The following is a 15,742-nucleotide window of genomic DNA, read 5'->3' as shown; positions in this document are numbered from 1 at the left end:
TCATTTTTAAGTGGCTTAGTGATACTTTGCATTGATGTAGCACCATTCAAACCAAATCTCAAAGTGCTCTACAAAACATTAATTAATGACAGCTCATAATATCCCGTGGAGGATGGTACATTTTGCAGCTACCCTTTGAGAGAGGAAATTTCCAGGGGTTAAGAGGTTTCATAAAAGTCACACTTCAAAAGCAGTTGTGAAGCTATGAACTGAGTTAAGAATATGAAACTCTCAATTTCTAGCGCTATCAAACAGGACTCATCTCCTCTTACTGTGTTAATAACCAAACTAATTGACATGTTGATTTTCAGGTTTTTAAAGCAAAAGTAGCATAACTCAGAAAGTAAAAAGGCCAGTGCTTCAGAAAGCCTTTCAAAATAGGTCTGATAGTGGCTGCAAAATTCTCCATGATGCAGAAGTTGTTGAATTTTAAAGATGGGGGTGTTTGCTATAAAAGACATTAACTGCTTGAAAACAGTGCGTTACGGGAGAATTACAATGACAGAGGTTAAGTTTGGCAGTTTGACATTGAGTATCTATTGACAGACTCAAAACTGATATTTAGAGGTATCTAGTTGTAACTAATCTCAGCAGAACCCATGAGGTATGGTGGTTGAGACAATATACTTTGGAGCTAAATAGTTTTGAATGTAACTTTGCGTGCTGCCGTGTGATTGCTGTGACACTGGGTGAAAATTACCGCATCCGTCTAATCTTTAATTTCTTCATCTGCAAAAATGGAGACAGAATCTAACTCTTTTAAAACACACAAAATCACATACACAGACATACCCACTAAGAAGAATGCCAGGTTCTTATCACAAATGTATTCCTTTTCTCTGAGTGATGGATCTGGAAAAAAAATCAACTGGAGTTTTTTGCCTCTGTGAATTAATTTTTTAAAACTACTATAGCTCATATAAATAGTGTAACATTTAAAATTTACAAAGAATTTAAAATTGGAGTGTATCTACCTCTTTTGCTTGTTCCCAGGCCACTGAGGTCATCTTCAAAGGGAACTTCAGAATGTGTTAAGCAGATTTCCAAGTTTAGCTGTGAGTTTATAGACATTTTACATAGGCATTTGCTAATGCAACTGAAATTGTCCTGTCTAATACAAATTGTCCTGCAATTTGATTCCCACTTAATATATTAGAAATCATTTCAGGTTAATATGTTTAGAGCTGTTCTTTCTCTGAGTGGTATTTTATTTCTTTTTATTGAATAATTCATTAACCAGTGGGATGTTAATGAGAAGTAAATTTTTTTCCTGGTCCTGTCCAATCATGACTAGACTGGAATGACTCTCCCTGTATATGTTTCATGTTATACATATGCAAGTATATGTATGTATATATTATATATATAAAACAGTAGGATAAATACTTGTAGCAAAGCTATCAAAGCGTGTATTTTGATATCGACAGATTTTGCTGAATTTTGTCAATTTGACTGTCCCATCTATGTCTTTGCCCTTGCCAGTACTGAGCACTGTCAATTTTTTAGCTTCTGTCAATCATATAATATAAATGTATTTAATTAATTAGAATGCATAATAAAATATTAAAATTAAAAGACATGTAAATGGCATGATCAACAACAAAAAGAATAACTTCTGTCGATGCTTAGTTTTGACTGAGTTTTTGTACATAATCCTTAATAATGTAACATATCACCTGCCCCATCTTATTGCATGAATTTGGAGCCATGTTGGTTTGTATTGTGCAGGTAAATATAATTCTCAAGATTAATTCTAAAAAGCAACATAAATTTTTAATTGATACATTTTTCCTGAAGTTCTAAGTGATTTTTTGATAATATCCGTTTATTTTACCTTATCATTCCTAGGACACTAACTGAAACTATATTGTCAGGATATGTGTTTGGAGATGTGGTGCAAAATTTTTGAATGCTTTATCTGTTGAGGTGTTGCCAGCATGAAGTTGTTTCTTATGATTTGTATGTTCATTTGTATGTGTCTATGTGTTGGAAAAACCTTTTTCTCTTACTGTGTCACAAATGCACCTGAAGCATAGTGCGTGTGTGTGTGTGTGTGTGTGTGTGTGCGAGGAGTGTGGAGTGAGCCTCTGCGTCGACATAGTCTTGGCTTCCTCGTGAAATAGTAGAGAGGAGGTTCCTTAATGTCGCCTATGTTTTCATGAAAGGACACTTTAATTTCACGGAGCGAATCTGCTAACAGCTTGGAGGTGACATTCATGAAATTGCTGTTTATTTTGCATGTGTATGAAATGAAAGTGTTACGCAATTATTACTATAATTCACGGACCTCAATTATGCTGATGTTCGAACAAGTATTCTCGATAGCCTGGATAGGCTCTGTCATTGAATCACTCGCCTACTTCAGTTTGCGTTTTTTTCGGTAAGGGGGGGAGCTCAATTTTTCCTATGTTTATACCTCTATTGACAGAGAAAGCTTCAGGTGAGCACACAGAAGTGGGGGTGGCACGTTGGAGAGGCTGGGGTAAAAGCTCACAGAGGCCAGCACAAGCACGAGGTTTCTCTAACCCGTCTCTGCCTTGCTTTGTATTTCATATCATCTCCTTGTTTCAAATGGGTTTCCACTCACATCATTGCAAGAAGTTGATGCTGCGTTACTCTGTGCCACCTTTGTTGGGCGACTTTTCGTGTACTTGCCACGCATAAGCCCTTTCCACAGTTTGAGATGGACTAGGGTGTGTTAAGTGAATGAAGTGGGCCACTCACTGGATGAATAACTGAATCGAACACAACTGGTTTTCACTGGATGAATAACTGAATCGAACACAACTGGTTTTATCAGATATATCCAAGGATATGTTGCGGGATTTGTTCCAGACTGTTTCCATAAAGCGACTCTCACAGTAAAGCAAGTTTACTTCTGCTTTGTTCCCAGTGCACAGCGCAGTTGTGTTTGCCCTGCGTTGTAGTCTATTCAGTGTGCCGTAGCGTAATGTCTAAAAAGGTCCATGCCTTAGTTAAAAATGCAGTGTTGCTAAAACACGCTAACCATCATCTGAGCCTTCAGCTACTTGAATCCTTTTGCCTGATAGTCTTTATTTTTTTATTTTTTATGTTTTTGGTCTTTTTAGGACTTCACCTGCAACATATGGAGGTTCCCAGGCTAGATGTCGAATCGGAGCTGTAGCTGCTGGCCTACACCACAGCCACAACCAGATCCAGGCTGCACCTGTGACCTACACCACAGCTCACGGCAATTCCGGATCCTTAACCTACTGAGTGAGGCTGGGGATCGAACCTGTGTCCTCATGGATGCTAGTCAGATTCTGTTCTGCTGAGCCACGACGGGAATGCCTTGCCTTGATACTGATGGCTGCCGAATTGACTCATCAGGATGGTTGTTGCTGAAGGTTGAGCTGGCTGGGGCCATTTTTAAAATAAGACAGCAGTGAAGTTTACGGCAGGGATTGACTCTTCCTTTCAGGAAGGATTTCTCTGCAACACGCAGTGCCATTTGATAGCAGTTTACCAATAGCAGAACTTTTCAAAACTGGAGTCTGCACTCTCAAACACTGCAGCTGCTTTATCACCCATTTTATGCAACATTCTAAATCCCTTGTGTCACTTAAACACTCGTTTAAGTCCGCTGCCTCATAGGGTGGGATTTGCGGAGCCCCCATGCAGTTACAATAGGAGCATCAGAGATGACGCATCACAGGAGTTCCCATTGTGGCTCAGCAGAAACGAATCCGACTAGCATCCATGAGGACACAGGTTCGATCCCTGACCTCACTCAGTGGGTTAAGGATCTGGCGTTGCCATGAGCTGTGGTGTAGGTGGCAGATGTGGCTCGTATCCTATGTGGCTGTGGCTGTGGTGTAGGCCGGCCGCTACAGCTCATATTTGACCCCTGGCCTGGGAACCTCCATGTGCTGCAGGTTTGGCCCTAAAAAGACAAAAAAAAAAAAAAAAAAAAAAAAAAAAAAAGATCACAGATCATCATAGCAACTATAATAATAATGAAAAAGTTTGAAAGATTGTGAGAAAGACCAAAAGGTAACACAGAGTGATGAACTGAGCAGGTGCTGTTGGAAATGGCACAGGAAGACTTGCTTGACCCCGCGTTGCCACAAACCTTTGTTTTGTAAAAAATGCAGTCTCTGCGAAGTGCAATAAAGTGAAAGGCACTAAAATGAGAGGTGTCTGTACATTTGAAACTTGATATGACATTTAGCCCATTAACTTGTACTTTGGGTCAAATTTTGCGCAATTTAAATGGAGAATGAAACAAATAACCAACTTCCCTCGATATTGGTCTTAAACTAGTTCCTCGGTGCTAGCGCTGCAAGATCATTCATTGGGATGATCATGATGGCTTGGTCCTTCCCAGGCTGCTTTGCACTTTGTCAAAGAGTTTTACCCCATAAGAGAAAGCAGACCCTCCTTGAGAACAGACACTGCTTGTCTGGATTTCGAGGTCCCAAACCCTGAGTTCCTAAAGAAAAGGGCTGCAAGCAGCTATGGTGAGGAAAGAGAAGAGCCCACAGTTTGTTTCTGCCTGTGGCTCTGGATGGGCGGCTAATTTGATGGGGCGGGGGGGGGGGGGGCGGTCAGGGCAGGAGAAGGCTGTGCAGGTGCACCTCAGGCTACGACAACTTAGTTGCAGGATCTTCACGCCTGCCACCCCCACATTGCCAGACATTTCCTGGGAGAGTGTGGCAGAGAAATACTGAAGCCCCGGACATTTCAGGGAATTACAATGTTAAACAACGGACAGAACTGCAGTAACTGGCTGGAGGTTGCTGGAGGGAACCGTTGCCTGGAACAGCTCTGGAAATAATTAGCAACACCTGAACGCACATTACTGCGACCTCTAGAAAGATGGTGATGGTTGGCTTCCACCCAAAAGATACTGATTTCATCAGCCTGGCTGATGGGCACATTATGTGCATCTGGGCCGAACTGTGTGTATATGTACATATGTATACACCACAGCTGAGTCTGCTGATGCGCTTCGTAGCTGCCTTCGGGGTGTATGTTATTTGTTTTCTTTGTTCAGAGGGTCTCAGACTTTAGGGTGCGTTTGAAGAGGCCCACCCCTGAATTCAGAATTCAGATCCGTGGTAGGGCTTGGGAATTTGCATGTTTAACAAGGTCCCAGTTGGAGACCGCATTCTGAGCACCACATGGTTGGAGGATCAAAGAAGCTTGTCCACTTGAAGGGAAATGATGACCTTTCCCCGTTCACCCAGCTACACGAGCTCGGCCTTGAAACTGGCCTTCTGATTTATTTTTCTTGGGCCACACCTGTGGCATATGGACGTTCCCAGGCTAGGGATCGAATCAGAGCTACAGCTGCTGGCTTATGTCACAGCCACAGCAAACGGGATCCGTGCTGCAATTGTGACCTACACTATAGCTCATGGCAACACTGGATCCTTAACCCACTGAGCAAGGCCAGGGATCGAATCCACATCCTCATGAACACTAGTCAGGTTCATAACCTGCTGAGCCACAGCGGGAACTCCCCTGGCATTCTGATTTTAAGCCCACTGAATTTTTTTTACAGACTGGTGTGTTATGCTTTATAAATTACTTTAGTATCCATTGTCTCAAATGATGCTTGAAAGAACAAGGCTTCATGATTGTGTGATCATGAGGAAAATTAAGCTCAGATAACTGAAGTGATTTTTGCCTAGCCATGTAACAATTGAAAAAAAAAAAGAAATTAATCAAGATACCTAACTTAACAAGTCCATGTTTTTCTATTTTTTGAAGTTGTGCTAATCAGCCAAAATGAAATTATCTCATATGTTAAATACTTTCTTTTTTTATTTTTATAACACACAATAATTTTGTATTAACTACATTCATATCTAATGGGGTTAAACAGTATTAATTAGAACTATTTATATGACTAAAATTTGTGACAGTATTTAGAATAAATCTTTTGTTCTTAATCTCAGATTCTGTACTATTAGAAGACATTAAATTATGTAAGATCCTTCCATATCTTGGTAGTATGCTTATTTGGTGTATTTTCACCTTCTGAAATACTTCATCTGTGATTCATTGATTAGAGGTATAAGGATTGCCTAATTTATTTAAAATGTACAGATTCTATTTTTAAATCCCAATAAGCAGGCACTCCTTTCAAACTATTGTGTGTTTTCTTCTAAACATTCAAACTATGCATATCATCTAGAAGAGATGTTTAAAGACCATTAGTTCAGGAGCTAAATTTTTATTTACTGGATGCTTTTCCCTTTTTCTTGGGATTTAGCAGAACAAATGAAAGTGTTATTCCTTTGAAAGACTGTTTTTCATTGTTATGCCTGCCTGAGGCTTCATCTTTCTTCGAACAGCTTAAAATGCACATTTGTCCCTTTCAAGGGACTCTATCTCTTTGCCAACATCTGTAGAACACTTCAATGAGAAATATCCAGTGGTTGTTCAGACTTCTCCATCTGCTTAGAAACTGCCGGGAACTCCGCCAGACCGACTGACAGCTGCTGCTTTAACATCATCAAAAGTGCGTCACTATAGTGTGTATTTACACACACACACACACACACACACACACACACACACGTATGGATCCTGAAAGGTATGTACATTTCGGTGACCCACAAGAAGTATTTCTGGACATTTAGTTGCGCTCACTACACATTTTGTGCAAAATCTGTTCTAATATTTACAACATAAATAAGTAGATATCACGTTGTCCCAAACAAAAACAGCAAATGTTAAAACACCAACACACTCCGCTGGAAAACAAAGAGCCCAGACAAAGGCCTGCAAACTCTGTAAGCACAGGCTTTTTTGCAAAGGAGTTTGCAGAATTCCGCTAACCAGATAGAAATGCAAACGTATTTAATTTGAATGAGATGGAGGTTATTTTCCATAGGGAGTAGTTGTTGCTAATATTTTCAACCACGAAGAGATGGTGGAATTTGAAGACCTACCTCGGCTTCTGGTTTAAGCTCAGTTCTACCTGGAGCTGAAATAATTCTTTCTGACCGTTAATACCTGGTGGCCTGAACCCTACTGTTGAATTCAGAGTAATGTTGTCTACAGTGGAGCAGGGTGGGGAAAGCATGGCCCTAACTCTTGTAATGACAAAGTGGACGAGCTCCCCGTCCAGCCATCTGCACCTGAACCTGTGAATCTGCAGGGTACCGCCCACCGAAGACCCCTTTCCTCTCTGCCACCTGTGTTCATGAGGCTAGTTCTTTTCAGATCAAGTTTTTTTTTTTTTTTTTATTCCTCATACCAATGTTTCCTCCTGTTTTCTATGGCATGTAGGCTCATTTATCCCTCCTGACTCTGCATGGCCATTTTCCTAGTTAGATTGTTAGCTTCTTAGGTGCCAGACCCCATCGTGCATTCTTGTCTCTGTGCCAAACCTAGAAAATTCTGCACACATAATAACAGCCAACAGCTGGGTAAGACAACGTTCCATTTTGCTATGGTTTGAAAAGTTGCTATGGCTTGGAAAAAAGTCCATTTACTGGTAGAAAGTATCTGGATCCTGTGAGAATCTGGTTCAGATGTTTACACATTTTTAATAATGCCTGGAATAAAAATTTAAGGTGAGATTACTAAATCTTTGTAACAGGAAATTATTATATACTGTAGTTAGAATACCTTTATTTCAATTACTCTACCATAGAGGAAACAAGATTAGTAATTAGGAAAAATGACATGTAAAATGTTTTAAACTTACAAAAATAGTCTACTTCAATTTGGCTAGCTTCACATTTTTCACTGATTGAGTATTCATACGAAATGACAAAGTTTGCAGGAATGTCTTAATTTAATCAGAGTAAGAAACTCAACCAGAGGCCTCCAAATAAAATTACTAATGAGCCTATCAATAAATATCCTAATTGGCCGCTTATCTGTGGTAGCTGAGAATTAAAATAAAAATTATTTGAGGACAATAGATATGATTTATAAAATCACTAGACGTGACAGATTCTGAGGTTTCTCCCCAAGTCCTCTTTTTGGGCGGAGTTGTATTTATTTTGCTACTGTTCTTAGGAGAGACAGCGAACTCTCTTAAAAGCCTTGAAACTGATGTTTGTGTGTATTTCATTCTCCCTTTCCTGCCTCCTTGCTTTCCTCCCTTCTTTACTGTCTTGGAGCCTGAACAATCCAACGTTCTGAGTAATAGTCCATACCTTCCAGGAAGTGCTGGCGTGAGAAAAACCAAGTGTGATGCTAAGTGTCCTGATGATAAGGTGGACAGACCCCCCAGGTCTAGTTGTAATGAGCTGTTTCCTTCTTCCCTCCCCCGTTTCCTCCCCTGCTCAGATTAATCCCATCCTCTGCCTAGGGGAGGAGATCTGTGTCTTTACTCCTGCTCAGCTCTTCCACTCGTAGGACCAAAGGTGTGATTTTTCACTTTCTTTGAAGAAATTTTAAGGGGAGGGGGAGCACAGGTGTTGATCCGTTATCTACTGAGCAGGCTGGAGTCAGGGAATTAGCCAAAATGCTTTTGGGAAAAAGCAAATTCTCCTCACCGGATTCCTCTCGTTCAGTCATCTCCAAGTGTCGTTCCCAAGCCAGCAGCAGCAGCACCTGCGCACTGACTCGAAATACCCATTTTGGGGCCCCAACCCAGACCTACTCAGGGAATGGATCTCAGGAGTCTGGTTTCACACGTCCTCCAGGCGAGGTCAAAGGCCTGCTCAAGTTTTAGAACCTGGTAATTGTTTTTGGCAGAATAAAGAAACTGGAAGGCCTAAATCTAAGATTTCTACTGTTTTTTTCTCAACATCAAAATGAAATAGCAAATAAAGTGAAAAGGCAAAAGCATGGCTGATCACAGAGGGAAACTAAAAAATGCGATTGTGGCAAATCAGACCAGATTCTTCTCTTTTATTGCACAAGGTATTTCAGGGTGATTCTGCTCATCCCTTAGTAAGACTCAAAATAAGGTGTTGCCATCTGAATTAGAGTCTGATGGCAGAGTCCACATCTGTTGAAGAACACAAACCAGGACTCAAATGGTTTATGCTTCTGTAAAGTTATCTTTGGATTCTAGTGTAGAGAAGTCTGAGAAGGGATGAAGTGTAGCACACTTAATTCTTAAGTGAGTTTTTTCTAATTTTGAAGTAAGTGTTGCTGGGGGGAAATGTATGCAAACATTTCCAAATTGTGTTAAAATGGGAACATAACATTTTTCCCCTCAGTAAATTCCCATAGTCATTTCTCTAAATTCCCTTTCTGTCATGGAATGCTCTTTGATTTTCTGACATATATTATGTCAAGCCAAAAATAGGGGCTTTCAGAAATTGTTGATTCTGACAGACTAACTTCAAAAGTTCTTAAACATGTGGTTGTGGTGGATTGAATTTATCTTGCAGAACAAGAAACTAAGATAACATGTGATCCAGCCAGGAACACGAGGAAGTATCACTTTCTGGAAAGCCATTAGCTAGGACTCAAAAGTATAAAGGAACATGAGAAATGCAAATAACAACAATATAGTTAAACTGTCAGATGTCGATGGAGAAATTTATGCGAAAAGGCATGTGGCCTCAGTATTCTTTCCTTCCTTCCCCTGGTTTTCAGGGCAACATCAAAACAGTTACTTCTGAGAATATTTATAACCTGTCAAGAGAGAGGACTGGAGAAGATGTAGGAATTGCCTCCCTGAGGGAAAATGTTCATTTCAAAGACCCATTGATGTAAATATCGCCTCTTTTCTATTTGGTGGAATGGGCTGCTCTGCTGATAAGTTTATTTGTGTTAGAAACATGGCATTAAAAATACGAGTGCATTTTTGGAGTGGAATTATAGATGTGGGATCATCTTTAATATAGGAGATATAAATCTTAACACAAAGATTGCTTTTTAGGCGCAGAAATAGCACAATAGCAACAAAGAGATGCTTAAGAGGAAATCTGATGTGGCTGTTGGGAGATAGTGTTAGGAGAGACTCTTGCAGAGAAACGCTGCTGTCTCTGCTAAGCTGCGCAAAAACAGGGAACCTGTCCACGTCTTTATTGTCATAGACACGCGCATTCCTACCCCCACACGAGATGTCCCTTGTTTAACTTTCCTTCAGTGCTAATCCTGAGATGACTTTATATATGAAGTAGCTAAATATCTCTGCAAAACAGCAAAGACACTACGATAAAAATGACCAAGTTACATCATTCGTAACTGAGCTGATAAAACAGAAAAGATGAATGTCCAGAAAAGAGGGACGTACGTCTAAATAATGGGAGGTAAGTACTGCTGTCCCAGGAAAGAGATGAGGGTCAAAGATGAAAGGGACCGTTTGAGTGGCAGTAGATGGTGGAGAGATAAAGGGATGTGTGTATCTGAGGCTATGGTATTTATTTAAACACGAGAAAAGTCTTTGATTCAGACTTGAGGGGATTTCATTTTAGCAAGCCATCAATTGTTTTTATGGAGTGAATACAAAATCTGTAGCTTCAATCTGTTCACTAATTAAAACTCTCAACAATAGCAATTTTCCCAGGCTTATTGTGAAGAACAAGTCAGATATGTGATATGATTTCAGAGCTCTGTGAACGTGTACACCTAAAGTACGGTTATCTCCAAGCTTTAGAAGAAACTATTCTGACATACATATAAGGAAGCACACTGCCCCTAAGGCTGCAAGTGGGACAGGTGCCTGGAAGATGGGCTTGTTGTAGTTCTGTGTCTGTTGCATGTCAAGGCATGTACCCAGATGGCACATTTTCATTGATTCGGCTTAGGTGATCAGTGGTGCTGCTCAGTTCCCAGACATCATCATGTATCTTTATTTTTCGTAACAGAACCTGATGATGCAAAAAAGGGAACGAAGTAGAAAGAAAGGGAGGGAGGGAGGAAGGAAGGGAGAGATTTCATCACTCTCTCATGAGAAAAGGGAACGAAAACAGAATCACCTGAACCATCTCCAGAAGCTGGGCCTGTTTATCTTCCCCAAACCCAGCGGTCATCTTTGACTCCGTGTTTTAAATTTTCACCTCCGCTTTATTTCCCTCCCACGCTACTCCATTCCACGGTATTCCTTCCTAACAACAACAGCAAAACCACTTCACTGTATGTGGCTTAATACCACACGCTTGCTCATAAGCAGTTTTGCAAAAGCAATTTCTTGTGGCTCTGAGATGTCTCTTATCTGCCTCCGGAAGTGGTCCTTGAACCCTGGTTCAGTAGAGTGGGGAGGATAAGAATCTTTCTGGTGTGTGTTTCCACATGTTTCACCAATGTCGTGTTGACTTTATTCTGATTGGCTCCTTGTTGTCTGCTGTGCGAGGACCAGGGGTCCGGATGAGAGGCTGGGATCTGAGTAAGTACATCCAGCCAGCTGAGAAACGCCACCCACCGTCCACTCACAGAGCTTTCAGCAGACAGAGCCACCTCCTACACCAAGAGGTAAGGGGAAGCACGGATCTTCTGCATAAACCCCGCAGTGCATGCGTGTACCTGCCTCCCACTTGCAACCTGGCACACGGATGCAAAGAGAGGTACCCGCCAACTTACCCATCCGAGGAAGGCTTGCCGTGACTTCTTGCAGGGACGTATTATTTACTGTGATCCTGTGCTCAGCCCTTTGGACGAGGAGGGAGTTACTTTGGAGACTTCATGGTTTTCTGGGTCCTCATTACTTGCGCCACAAGTATTTTCAGTCTCAATGTGACGGAGACGGAGAGGGCCAAAAACTTTTCTTAAACGCGAATTCGAAGAGGCCTGTTAACTTAGGTCTGCATATTCTGAAAACTGTTGTTTGAAATTGAAATTTCAATATACCCTTCTAAAATCACTTTTCCCTTCCGAATGCCATAAAATCAGTAAGAGCCAGGTAACAAGCCTCCAGCAATTAATTACTATTTTTTTGCAGAGGTTTTTTTTTTTTTGAAATGTACATTGGGTGGTAATAGCCCATCGCCCCACTGTGACGGTGCTCGTATGAGCCTCACACTGATAACACTGTTGAAGTGAAATCCGCAGAAAAGAGCAGGATTCTTAGGACTTTGGGGGCAGCGTATTTGACGTTTTAGTGGGGAAATGCTAAGCTGACTTACAAAAGTCAATCCGATTTCTGCGCTCCGCTCATTCTGTTTGTCTTCTGAGAGCGTCACGATCAATAGCATCACCGTGTTTGTCTCGTTCGGATCCTGAGATCTCGACCCGCAAATAAGTAATTCCATTATCCTCACGGGCTCAGTGGTGCTGCTGGTGTCTGGCGTCCTCCCCACGTGGAGATTTCGACTGAAAGGTTGTGATCGCCTGTGCTGCCCTCAACAAGGGCGTAGTAATTCCTCCGACAACGTCTAGATGGCTTGCTTCCTCCAGTGGTGCCCACATGGATGGCACAGGAACACCTGGTGACACCGTCCGTGGCGCAGGGCAGTGTGAAGGAAAGAAAGGGTTAGGAGAGGAGCTCCAGGCTGACACTGAGCTCTGCAGACACACTCTCTGCAGCAGGCAGCTGGCGCTCCTGGTTTGCGGCCCAGAAACAGTTTTCAAAACAGCAAGCCTTTGTTCTCAGCGCTTCCGTTCTCCGAGGCCCTGGGATCGCGTGGCCAGGATGAGAAGTGCCGTCTTTGGGCTCCTCCTGAAAATGTGAGAACTTCTGAAGCCGAGGTTGCGTGTAGTCAGGGCAAATAGGAAGCAAGATGACATGAAGGGATTTAGCCACTCTTTGCACACTGTTGTGTCAAGAGCCATCTGCAGGGTTGATTTCCTAGTTCCTGGGACCGTAGGAGAATTATTAGAAGACTTTGTAAAAATGGCCCGCGTTAGCTTGAGGAAGCTACTTCTTACTTCCACTACAACCCTTCTCCTAACCCACTAGGAAAAACCACGTAATTTTATAAAGCACTTTTGTGTAACAAGAGAAGGTTTTTCATCTCATTTGTGTTTCCATTCTGGAAAAGTACTTTGATGCTGACATTTGAAAAAAACAAGCAACTTCCAGGGAAACCTATTTTATCAAGGCAATACTTGTGGATCACAACGCCAAAATGTATCTTCCTGAATTTATTTTCAGTGCCTATTTTCATGTGGTGTATTTTGGCAGCTTCCAAACCATAATCTATACGCATATCAGACTTCCACATTTTCAACATCAGATCTATTGTGTATTGATCATTGGTTCTCCCTTTGTAGATACGTCAGAATTTTATATTTTAAAATTTGGGGACATTATATTTACTGGCTTGTCCCCTTCATGAATCAAATAATTATTTTCATTTGTATAATTAGAGTGGTACTTCTAAGGAAATACAGGTGACTATCAAAATGACACAAATCTACATTTCAAGAATAATACATTTTTATGTATTTTATTTATTTTATTTTATTTTATTTTACTTTTGTCTTTTTAGGGCTGCACCCGTGGCATATGGAGGTTCCCAGGCTAGGGGTCTCATCGGAGCTGTTGCTGCCAGCCTACGCCAGAGCCATAGCAACACCAGATCTGAGCCGCATCTGTGACCTACACCACAGCCCACAGCGACGCCGGATCCTTAACCCACTGAGCAAAGCCAGGGATTGAACCTGCAACCTCATGGTTCCTAGTCAGATTCATTTCCACTGCACCATGATGGGAACTCCCCATTTTAATGTATTTTAAATCCACAATTCTTCTAACCTCAAGGTTTAACTATACCATGTTTTTTGTAAATTTTTTTTAAAATATGCTATGTTTTTCATATCTTTTCATAAATATTTTCCTGAGACTAGGTAAGGGATTTTCTGCTGTTGATTCCTTGGCACCTATTTGCTGTTTATGCGGCCTCAGTATAATTCCAGTACCCCTGTATGGAATTAGGGTTGTCAAAGTACTTGTTTGACCTGGGTGATGGCGTGGATTAGTCAAGTGCATGAGCTACGTACACTGCCTTTGCAAAATATATTCAGTGTGTTATCAAGAGTTTGGCCTTTGGTAACTTTCGTATTGTACTTTGTATTTTAGAAATTTGTTTATTGATCTTCTTAATAGCTCTAACATAGTAGACAAGACTGAATATATCTATCCTGATTTGAGATTAGAAGAACTACTTCATGTTTTTACTTTTAGAGGGTATGAGCAACCTTATAAAAATAAATTCAGTAAAACAAGAGTCACAGCAACATTCAAGGTTACAGAATGAACAGAATGAATTGGTGAGAAGCCTAGGGCAAGGCTTTCGATGCCTAGAGTTCATCTCACTCCTACTCCAATCCCTTCTAGACGGGTGAATCTCAGTGAATGTAGCTAAAATTTTATTTTTCTAAGATTATAAGAAAAGCTGTACAACTCTAAGTGAATATTGATACAAATTTGTGATAAAAAAAATTCTCATTTTCCTTCTTTGTTCTCAATAAGTACTTGAAAAATATTTTTGGAACAGATCTCCTTCATTGAATATTAATGATTGTGTTTTAGGTGAAGAAGAACAAACATAAAACATTTGTGACTGGCTCTGAGTTAGTTGAGATCATATGCCCAACTTGCCTATAACGTGTATTTTTTTTCTCGAAATTTTTAACTTTCTCACTTAAAGGAGCTCAGTTCTTCTCAATAGAAACAATAATTCCCACTGAGCAACCCTGTCTTAGTGTGGTTCCTGGGTTCTTAGCTCTTCACAGAGCACAGCCAAGGATTTGGTGCTCGTGTCACATGAAAGGACACGGATTCTTTTAAATCCCTTTGGTGGCAGAATGGGCCTTGTCTTCCTTTCTCTGCCAGTTCCTGCAATGTGATGTAGAAATTCAGCAGGTCACTCATTAGAATACGACCAGTCACAGAATAAGTTGGTTTGTTCTCTGTTCTGTGAGCTGCTTTTCTGTGCAGCGGCCGTTGTGCATGAACCACATGAAATAGGAGACGGCAAAGATGGGAACAGAACAGGTGTTGTCCCAGTATCAAACAGGCACCTCACTCTAGGCAGAAATGTCCCCGAACCTAAAGATGACTGGTACGTGACAGAGGATGCATGAAACGGTAGAATACACAGTGCTTTACACATCTCCTAAAGGAATTCAAGCACTGCAAGTATCAATAAGCAAGATATCTGGGCACAGATACAAAACACTTGCATTCATTACTTTGTGGTCCATTTCTACCCATTCTGTGGTTAATTCTTTTTCAGCCCTGGGCAGACCCAGTGCTTTTGTGTGTGTGTGCGCCTGTGTGTGTGTAGGAAGGAGTTCATTCACAGATAACCATTCTCTGATTACCTGTAGTTCTGTCAAAATCTCCCAGTTTCGTAATTATCATATCTAGTCCAGTGTAAAGATAAACTCCTTCCTTCAGTGATGTTAAAGATTCTTTCCTCTCTTCGCTGCTGCTCACTGCAAGATCCTAGTGGGAAAGGGCTGCACCATAGATTGCCTGTCGGCTTCCCATTAGACCTCTCCACTGCTCTATCCTGACACCTTAGGCTGCCAGAGACTCCCCAGGATCTCAAGGGAGGAAAGGCAAGGAATAGTCTTCATGAACTTGAATCCACCTGTCATTGGTTGGTTTTCCCTCACTGTGATAGGTATCGATTCTTTTCCTTTCCCTTCCTCCCTCTCCAAAAAAAGAAAAAAAAAATAGTACTGTTGCTGGAGATCTCATATCTGCAGTTCTTCGGGACAGTTGCTTGAGACAAATTTGTCCATCTGGTCTCTTAAGATGTGTCCCTCAGCCTTGGGACATCTAGTAGAACTTCTTGAGCTTTTCTCTTCTGAGCTGTGTTTTTCCCCAAGCCAGTCCCCTTGCCTATGATGTAAGATAAAGCCAGACTAGCATGTTCTCTCTCTCTCTTTTTCTGGCTCTCAGTTTCTC

The 15,742-nt window shown here is 41.2% G+C and overlaps 1 long non-coding RNA gene across 1 annotated transcript; it reads left to right on the top strand.

The window, feature by feature from the left end:
* Positions 1–10,086: 10,086 nt before the first annotated feature.
* Positions 10,087–15,331, top strand: LOC146398756 (uncharacterized). The gene is made up of 2 exons (XR_014818202.1): positions 10,087–10,196; positions 11,246–15,331. It is a non-coding gene; the product is annotated as an uncharacterized LOC146398756 (long non-coding RNA).
* The last annotated feature ends 411 nt before the right edge of the window (positions 15,332–15,742 follow it).

Source organism: Sus scrofa, chromosome 10 (genome assembly GCF_054392235.1).
Source record: "Sus scrofa isolate SSC_HxYL_T2T_F1_AM1 chromosome 10, Sscrofa_HxYL_maternal_Yorkshire_Landrace_v2.0, whole genome shotgun sequence".
In the NCBI taxonomy this organism is placed as follows: domain Eukaryota; kingdom Metazoa; phylum Chordata; class Mammalia; order Artiodactyla; family Suidae; genus Sus; species Sus scrofa.
The sequence above is the reverse complement of the archived record's forward strand: the minus strand, read 5'-3'. Positions and strand labels throughout refer to the sequence as shown.